At 42.6% G+C, this 8,369-nt stretch overlaps 1 long non-coding RNA gene across 1 annotated transcript; it reads right to left on the bottom strand.

Annotated features, from left to right (window-relative positions):
• Positions 1–327: 327 nt before the first annotated feature.
• LOC123588133 lies at positions 328–7,855 on the bottom strand. Its single transcript, XR_006707720.1, has 2 exons — positions 7,363–7,855; positions 328–585 (listed from the first exon to the last, which is right to left on the bottom strand). It is a non-coding gene; the product is annotated as an uncharacterized LOC123588133 (long non-coding RNA).
• Between the last annotated feature and the right edge of the window lie 514 nt (positions 7,856–8,369).

Here is an 8,369-nt window from a genome sequence, read left to right as displayed (position 1 = left end):
GACAGAAAAATGAGCCTTAAATAACACAGAACACACTGGTGGTCACCAGAGGGGAGGTGAAGGGAGTGGGGGAAATAGGAGGGGGGCTGGTTAAGAGCACACTTGTCCTGACGAGCACTGAGAAATGTGTAGACTTGTTGGGTCATATCGTACCCCCAAAACTAATATACCACTCTATGGTAACTATACTAGAACAAACAAAGTAAACAACAAGAAAATTCATGTTTTCTATTTATCCTCGATCTCACAAGGACCAGTGCAAGACCCTCTGTTATTTTCTGAGCATTATTATATTAACGAATTCAAGAAGAAATGGTGGAAAAGACAGCACGTGTGAACACATGTTTATTACGATCTCAATTTGATTAGCACTTAAGACCAGCCCTCCGAAGAAGGTTGCATGTTTGGTTGATTTGTTTGTTTTGTGGTTGTTTTCTCTGTCTGCTTCTTGAAGTTTCTTGGGGGGTTTGGAGATCAATAGTGCATCAATAATGGCTTCAAGTCTCCAAAATCTTGAAATCATTTTTCCAGCTTTATTAGAATCTCTATTTCTCTTCCCATTGAATGACAAAAGAACATGTGCCCCTGTTAAAAAAAAAAAAGAAAGTTTTTGCCAGCAATTTTGCTAATAAGGTAATTTTAGCCGATCAGATGTCTGAAAGAGGTGAATAGTATTACCCGGGGACCTTTTGCCCAAGTAGAGGCCTTCTTGGACTTCTTTCCTCCTAGTGATTAAACTGAAAAGTATGAGCTAAGCCAAATGTTGTAGATCTGGAATTCACTAAATTGCTTCCTCTGACTTCTTTATTTTTCAGTCAGTAATAATTTGATTATAAATTGAACTCAATCGAGCAACGTACAAATACGTATTCTGAACAGATTTCTAACTACCAAGATATGTTTTCACCTGAAAAGCAGAATGCGGGTGTCTAATGATGCACACACGTATTTATTCTGACTCGCGTGATTAAAACGACGAAATGAAGGAATCAAGTAAACCTTCTTGGGTCGAGTGGAAAACACATTGCGAACTCGAGAGAGGGAGAAGGAAAGAACGCAACTGTGATTAATAATGCTCATTACTGAATTGTTCCTGTGAGCAGCACCACTTCAGAAGGTCCTGTTACTTCCTTTATGTAAGAAATGAGAGAAAAATAAGGGAGTGAAATACGGAAAGAGCTAATAGTTTGGTACATGTCTAAAGTTGGCTAAAAGTTTTTTGTTTCGGTAACTTCGGGGCTCTCCTCTGGGCTTACAGTACATACCTAGGAGCAGACATACAGTAACTGAATTGTTTCAACTTATCCAAATAGCATTGAAATGGACCTAATTGTTGCACTAGAGGAAAACCCCACGTGTCCCCAGAGACTATTAGTGTCATTTAAAGGGCTAAATGTATCATAAAACCTGTCTTTAACAGAATAAAATTGTACAGACCAACACAATTTTAGCTAATGTTTTCCACATTTCTTGAAATAAAAAAAAAGGGTCAGAAAAGAAAGAAAGAGAGAAAGAAAGAAAGAAAGAAAGAAAGAAAGAAAGAAAGGAACAGTGGCTGTAAAGTAAGCCTATTGGGTCACTAAATTATTGGGAATATTTTGATTGTGTAGACCATCAAATATCTTTTTAAAACTTCACAGGATTTTGTAGCAAGGTGGATTTGCATAAAATATTCCAATTCTACAAGATAAATGTTAGGTTTCTCTCATAATGTGGATTTGAACAAAAATGAAACCTAACTTCCACAAGGAATAGATTCAAACTTCTTCCATTTTATGCCTTCACAATGGAACTGGACTCTGTAGCGGGGTTCGCTGATGCTTTATTTTCATTTTATTTTTTTGTTCTGGGGAAATACTTCCCCACGGTATTTTCTTATTGTTACATATGTTGTACCCGCTGAACGTGTGCTCTGCTCCCTTTTGAGTACAGTAAATAATGGTAGAGCTCTTCCAAAACAGAAAAAGGTAGAGAGAAAGGTTTAAGCATTGCTTTTATTCCATCAAAGAGACAAAAGGATACTTCTTTTCTCTAAAGAAGTTCAGAGTATAATGGGGAAAAATCAAGAACAGAGACAAATAGTGAATCAAATCTCAATTGAAAGAACAAATCTTTCTATTTATCTGTCTCATCTTTTCAGCAGGGTTGTATATCAGCTATCAAGAAAGCTATTTCAAATAAGTTCTGCTCACATAATTGTTATTTTATAAGTTTAGTTGCTATGGTAATGCATGATGTAATCGTCTATTACCATCACAACCCGTTAGTTTTTCATACCTCGCCAGCATATTCTTTTCCCCGTTTTCTACCTTGGTCCTCTATGATCCAGGAAGAAAAACAAAACAAAAGAAAATGATGTATATATTGTTTTATGCTTCTGAAAAGCCTCAGAATCAGGATATAATTATCCGTGTGTAGGAGCTTTGCGTACAATTGCGGAGTTTTAGATTTCCATGCGACCGCTGTTATCATCACGCGATCCTCATTAAACCACGCGTGAATGGAAACAATTGTCATTTCTTCATTGTTCGCTGTTAAAACAAACGTGCAACGTGCACGTTCCCAGAAGATAGGGACCACATGGCAAACCAGTGACTGCGGGACGCCCGTGCTGAGGGAGACAGGCTGGTTGGGGGGCACAGTTTTGCCATCCGCCAGAAGAGGAGCCCGGCCAAAATAAAAATAAGAAAGCCTTTGGCACTCCATTGTTCTCGGCGATGGGCTGCCTATGAGCTGTCAATCTAGAAGTGTCATGAAATCATGTCACACCAGGAGTGTCAGGAGACCAGGAGAACACGTTAGGGAAGGTTCGTGCTATAAGGGAGGCTACGGTGATGCGTTTTACAGTGGGATTTTGCCATGGCCCAAGGTCACTGCGACCTTCCCGGAATGACCTCAGAGTGCCACACACCAACGGCCAGTGCTGCCCACCCCAGACAGCCGGGAAGAGGGGGTCAGAGGACACCCACACTGGGCCATCAGTAGACAGAGAGGGCCAGCTGGACCTGGTAAAATCGGCCTTGCTTTCTCCACCCTCGGCCCGGGGAGTCGCTAATTCCACTTGGCCCTCCCCTGTCCCCGTACGCGTCTTCATTCCAGCGCCGTGTGTCGGAGCAGATGTTGGGGCTTGTCGCCGCCCATCTCCGCCATGCGCTTCCTTAAACCCGTGGTTCTCCTGCCTTTCTCCTCCACCTTTTAAAAATCCTAATTTATCCCCACCTCCTTCCCAGAAGCCAGTAAGCAATTTTGATCTTCTTCTAGAATCGTGCTTCTGTGCTCTTGGCTCTGCTTTGCTTCTACCTTGGCTTCCTTGTCATTCTGCCATGTTTTCGCGTGACAAGAGACCTCCTGTTTCCCTCTCTCCCTTGCCAGACTCTAAGCTTCGTGAAGCTGGGGACCATCTCTCACTCACACTGGTACCTCCCAGAGAGGGTCTAGCACCGTGTTTGGGGGTGGTAGCCAACTCTCCCTTTAGGAGAAAAGGAATCCAGTTCAAATCCCAGCCCTACGGTGTGCGTGCGCTTCTAAAGCAGGCTATCCGCTTGCCATTGACAGATTGCGTGTGATGTTGTGTTCTTTTACGCACATGTACTCCCGTGTCTCGTACACCGACCCCTGAACCCAGCCATCATTGTTTGGTTTTGTTTGCTATTATCTGGGGGCCAGATGTTTTTCAAATTGTAGAATTTAAATATATGCTGGCCCTGAATGAAGCCAGGCTCTGCCAGTTTAGGAAAAGCCCCCAGTGCCACGATTCCCTACCCTCTCGTATATTTTCTTTGATATATATCATAGAAAGGATTTCTGAAAGCTTCTGGAAAACACATAATAAATTCGTTGCTTCTCCTTTCTTATGGTTTTGTGCTATGTTTAGAAATATGAGAGTTCTGCTTTATTTTTATATCCCCACGAGCGTGGTGGGGAGGTAGTAAGTATTTACTGAATGCAAGGACGAGGAGAGGGAGGGATAAAGGAAGGAGAAAGGAAAGTAGGGAAGAGGAAGGAAGGGGTGGAGGGAGGGAAGCGGGGAGGGAGGAGAAACGGAGCATCATTTCTAGCTTTTCTTTGCCTGCTGATCGGGTACACAGTACCTCCTCTTGGTTTCCAGACCCAGTGAACGTTCTCGTACTCCGAGGTTCTGCGCAACTCTAAGCGTTGTGACAAAGTTACGAGATAAGTTTCTAAAAAGAAAATTCAAAGGGTTCGTGTTTTAAAATGCAGCCATTACAGTCACGGCCCCACACTACTGTGGGCAGCGGTAATAACTCGCGTTTCCAACTCATTGATTTTCCGGCGTTTTAGGGCCAGTTACGCACACAAGTGCATTTGCAGTTCACAGATGCCCAACCTGCACTCCTTCATTCTCATTGTGATACTCTCTTCGCAAATGGTGCTTGGTGGCGCCCTTCCTTCTAATTGCTTTGAATTAAAAAGCAATTAGATGCTTACTAATTTCAGACGAGATTCTCTGGGTCAGGACTAAGACGGCCTCAGAGTCATTAGGAAATGTGCATTACAGATCTCCTCCCAATACCAGCTGGCCCTCCTGAGAGCAGAAGGTCAGAGGCTGGTCCTGCGGGCGGCAGCCGTCTTTGCGATTGGCAGGATGATGCAAAAACTTGTTTGTGGTGGACGGCTCCAGATGAGGCCATCCGTCTTCCTCGTGTAGTCCTGAAATGAATCAAGGCACAGCCGGGACTTTGAAGCCACTATTCTGCGTCCTCGGGGCGCGGGGCCTGGCGGGCTCGCTGTGCGATGCTTGGGGTAACAACACTGCCCTTGTCGGACCCTCCACAGTTTGCAAGGGGCTTTCTTCAGTTCACAGAAAGGTCTTGTTTTTTCTTTTTGTGTTTTCTGAGTTTGAGCCTGAAAGACCACATTTTGAGATGTTTTATGTTCCTCCCCATTTGACAGAGGAGGAAAGGCACCAGTTTTGGTGATCCGCCCAAACAGAAGACTTTGGGTGGATCACCGGGTTGGACCGCAGATCAGGTCCTCAGACCCCGTGACTGGTTTGCTTCCATATACCTCATAATCCAGTACAAATGGAGTTACGGTCTTGACGGATTAAGTGACGCGTTGGCAAGACACCCGTCCCCTCAGTGACATCTGGGATTCTTCAGTAAGCAGAGCCATGACCTGAACGGAATGCCATTTGTTGATATTTTAGTTGATTCAGAAAAGGGTCGGGGCTCTTCCTTCTTCCTTAGCTCCCGGAGATCTTAAAGAACATGTGAATAATTTCACCCGTGGCTAGATTTTGTGAGCACGTGGGTGGCACTCCCTTGCATCACGGGAATCTCCTTGAAGAACTGGCTTTGGCAGCATTGCTCATCTCTCCAAAGCTGGGCTGAGAAGTGTCACCTTTATTTCCTTCCTACGAATTTCCATGCAGGAGTCATTTGGGGAGTTGATATCACGAGTAGCTCTTTCATTCAAAGGCCGCATCGAGGAATTACCCGCAACCAACTGGCACACGGGGTAGATGAGTCACCCAAAGCGATTTCCCTTTTCCAAGAAAAATTTGCAAGCTTGTCAAGGCACATTTTCCCTCTCATTGCAAAATGTGCAGTGAAACAACATGTGTTGGTTTGTTTTTAGCTAGATATCTATGAATTGGCGCATTAATATCATGCCAGTTAAGGAACGAGACAGAAAAGAAAGTTAAAATATTCTTCCTGCAAAAAATTAGAAGTTAATGGTCAAAAAGACTGTGCTGATATTTGGGACGGTATTGGAATCTTAAGATTCAATATTAAAATTTAAAAAAAAATTAAAGTTTATTTATTTTTGAGAGAGAGGGGGGAGAGAGAGAGAGAGAGAGAGAGAGCGCACAAGCAGGGGAGGGGCAGAGCTAGAGAGAGACACAGAATCCAAATCAGACTCCAGGCTCTGAGCTGTCAGCACAGAGCCCGATGCGGGGCTCGAACTCAGGAACCATGGGATCGTGACCTGAGCCAAAACCGAGAGTCAGATGCTTAATTGACTGAACCACCCAGGTGCCCCAAGATTCTACGTCAAAAGTATTTAATAATTCTCTTTCAATCTCAACCAATACTTATTTTGACCTAAAAAAAATGAAACACATTTTCTTAGTTATAAAAGTGCACTCAGAGGAAAAAACTGAAAATGTACAAAAAGATAAATAAATCAATAAAAAGCTTCTATATGAGCCTGCTAAAATATTCCTGTATTTCCTTAAGTCTTTTCTCCATTTCAGCTTTTTTACGTGAGTTTTTCTTCTTTTTTTTTTTTTAATTTTTTTTTAATGTTTATTTTTGACAGAAAGAGAGAGAGAGAGAGAGAGAGAGACAGAGCATGAGCAGGGGAGGGGCAGAGGAGGGAGACACAGAATCCAAAGCAGGCTCCAGGCTCCTAGCAGTCAGCATAGAGCCTGACACGGGGCCCGAACTCACAGACAGCAAGATCATGACCTGAGCGGAAGTCGGATGCTCAACGGACTGAGCCACCCAGGAGCCCCAAGTTTTTCTTATCTTATTTAACATATCATAAGTATATTCCATAGCATCAGTGGTCAAAGTTTATGTAACTAATGCTTACTTATGGACACTTAGGTTATTTTTACATTTTTGCCATGATCAATAATCACAAAAACATACACATCATTTGTATATTATATTTTTTAGAAGTATTTATATAAAATATAAATATTTTATATATTCAAAATATATTTATAAAAATACATAAAATATAAGTATTTATATAAATATATGAAGATATATTTATAAAAATATGTAATATATTTATAAATTAATTTTCCCACCTCTTATTTCCCTGAGAAGGCAAAATTAAATTTTATTTATATTTATAGAATATACATAAAAAAGTTTTATATTCTTTTTTTGTAATCCAGTTTACTAATATCTTGTGGTTTCTTTCATCAATTTTATGGATGGACATTTATTTTCTATCCAGAGATCATATAGTTATTTTTGTATGTATTATCTTCTGTCTTTAATTTTTGTTTTTTTGGGTTTTTTTACTTAATAATCTGACTGACTCAGAATTTATTCTGACGTATACCAGAGAGGGCTATTTCTATTTTTTTTGCCTCAACTTGTTAATCATTTACCAAATAATACCTCTTTTTCTCCTCGTTTTGCATTGACATTTTTGCCAAATATAAAATTCTCATACATACCAGATTGTGTTTTTGGACTACCTCGTATTTTCATTGGCTTATTTTGGTTTTCAATTTCATTCTGATCAATACCTTTTAAGGGGTGAGACTCTTGCTGGAATTTAAGGCTGTTAAAAAAAAAAAAAAAAGCTTACAGCTTAATTGAGAAACGAAATCCAAATAAACACACCCAAGTAGACGCCACTAGGTGACAGACTTACCACCTGGGTGGGTGTGACGAGACCACGCCTTGAACACGCAGCTCGATCTGGCAGAACTTGAAACATCCTCAAGAGTGGGTCGTGCAGGGGGACAGTGGGAGAGCCCTGTGGCTTTTGAGCTCGTGGAGGCAAGACACAGAGACTGGGGATCCTCGGAGATTTCAGTGCTGAGGTCTGGAAAAGCTGGAGGGGGCGTCTGCAGGGCCCGCCCGCCAGGCCTGGGGAAGGCACACTTCGCCCTGTCCACGGATAATCGCAAATGTTTCCTTGCACGAGGTCAGCTGAAGTTTTAGACGCTTAGAAAATAGACTGGCGTGTAAGACATAACGTGCATTTATGCAAAGTCATCATTTGCCCTGTTTTCCCTTCTTGTCCTTTACAAAGCACCCTTTATCCTATCGTCTGCGAGTGAGGACTTTCCATATAAGCGATGTCTCGGGGGGAGCTCGTGTCATACCCCTTCTTGTTTATTTTTCAGATACTTTCTGCTTTGCGGAATGTTCTCACTCACCAAAATGTCTCTGGGAGTATCCTACCATGGGGGAAGGTTTGAAAAATTGTAACCGTTGGTATCTTTCTCCACATGCCTTTCTAGCTCCCAGGTTCACACTGCGGTACAATCTTTGACCTTTGGAGGATGCTCTAGCTGCTAAGCCGACAAGATACGCCACGTGGGTGGGAGCACCACTGACCTCATCAAAGTTATTTTCAAAGCTGCTAGGTAGACCTACTGCCTGCTAGGACTGAATTGTCCTAGCGGTCTCTATGTCATGGGTCCAACACCTGTTGGAGGCATCACGGGAGGCTTCTGGTCCCTGCCTGCCAGGCCCCGGGTCACATCACCAAAGCCTGCCACCTGTGCTTGGCTTGGGTTGCTAAGGGGCAGATGATTCAAGTACAGGGTAGGATCTTTTTTCCTCTGCTCCTGTGTCCAGTAATGTTCCCCACAGATACTGTGGTCGTCCAGGTCTAGAGTGGAGACAACCCAGAGCAAAAGCCCTCGCTGG

This window comes from Leopardus geoffroyi, chromosome D3 (assembly GCF_018350155.1).
Source record: "Leopardus geoffroyi isolate Oge1 chromosome D3, O.geoffroyi_Oge1_pat1.0, whole genome shotgun sequence".
In the NCBI taxonomy this organism is placed as follows: Eukaryota; Metazoa; Chordata; class Mammalia; order Carnivora; family Felidae; genus Leopardus; species Leopardus geoffroyi.
This window is presented reverse-complemented; position numbering and strand designations above follow the sequence as displayed.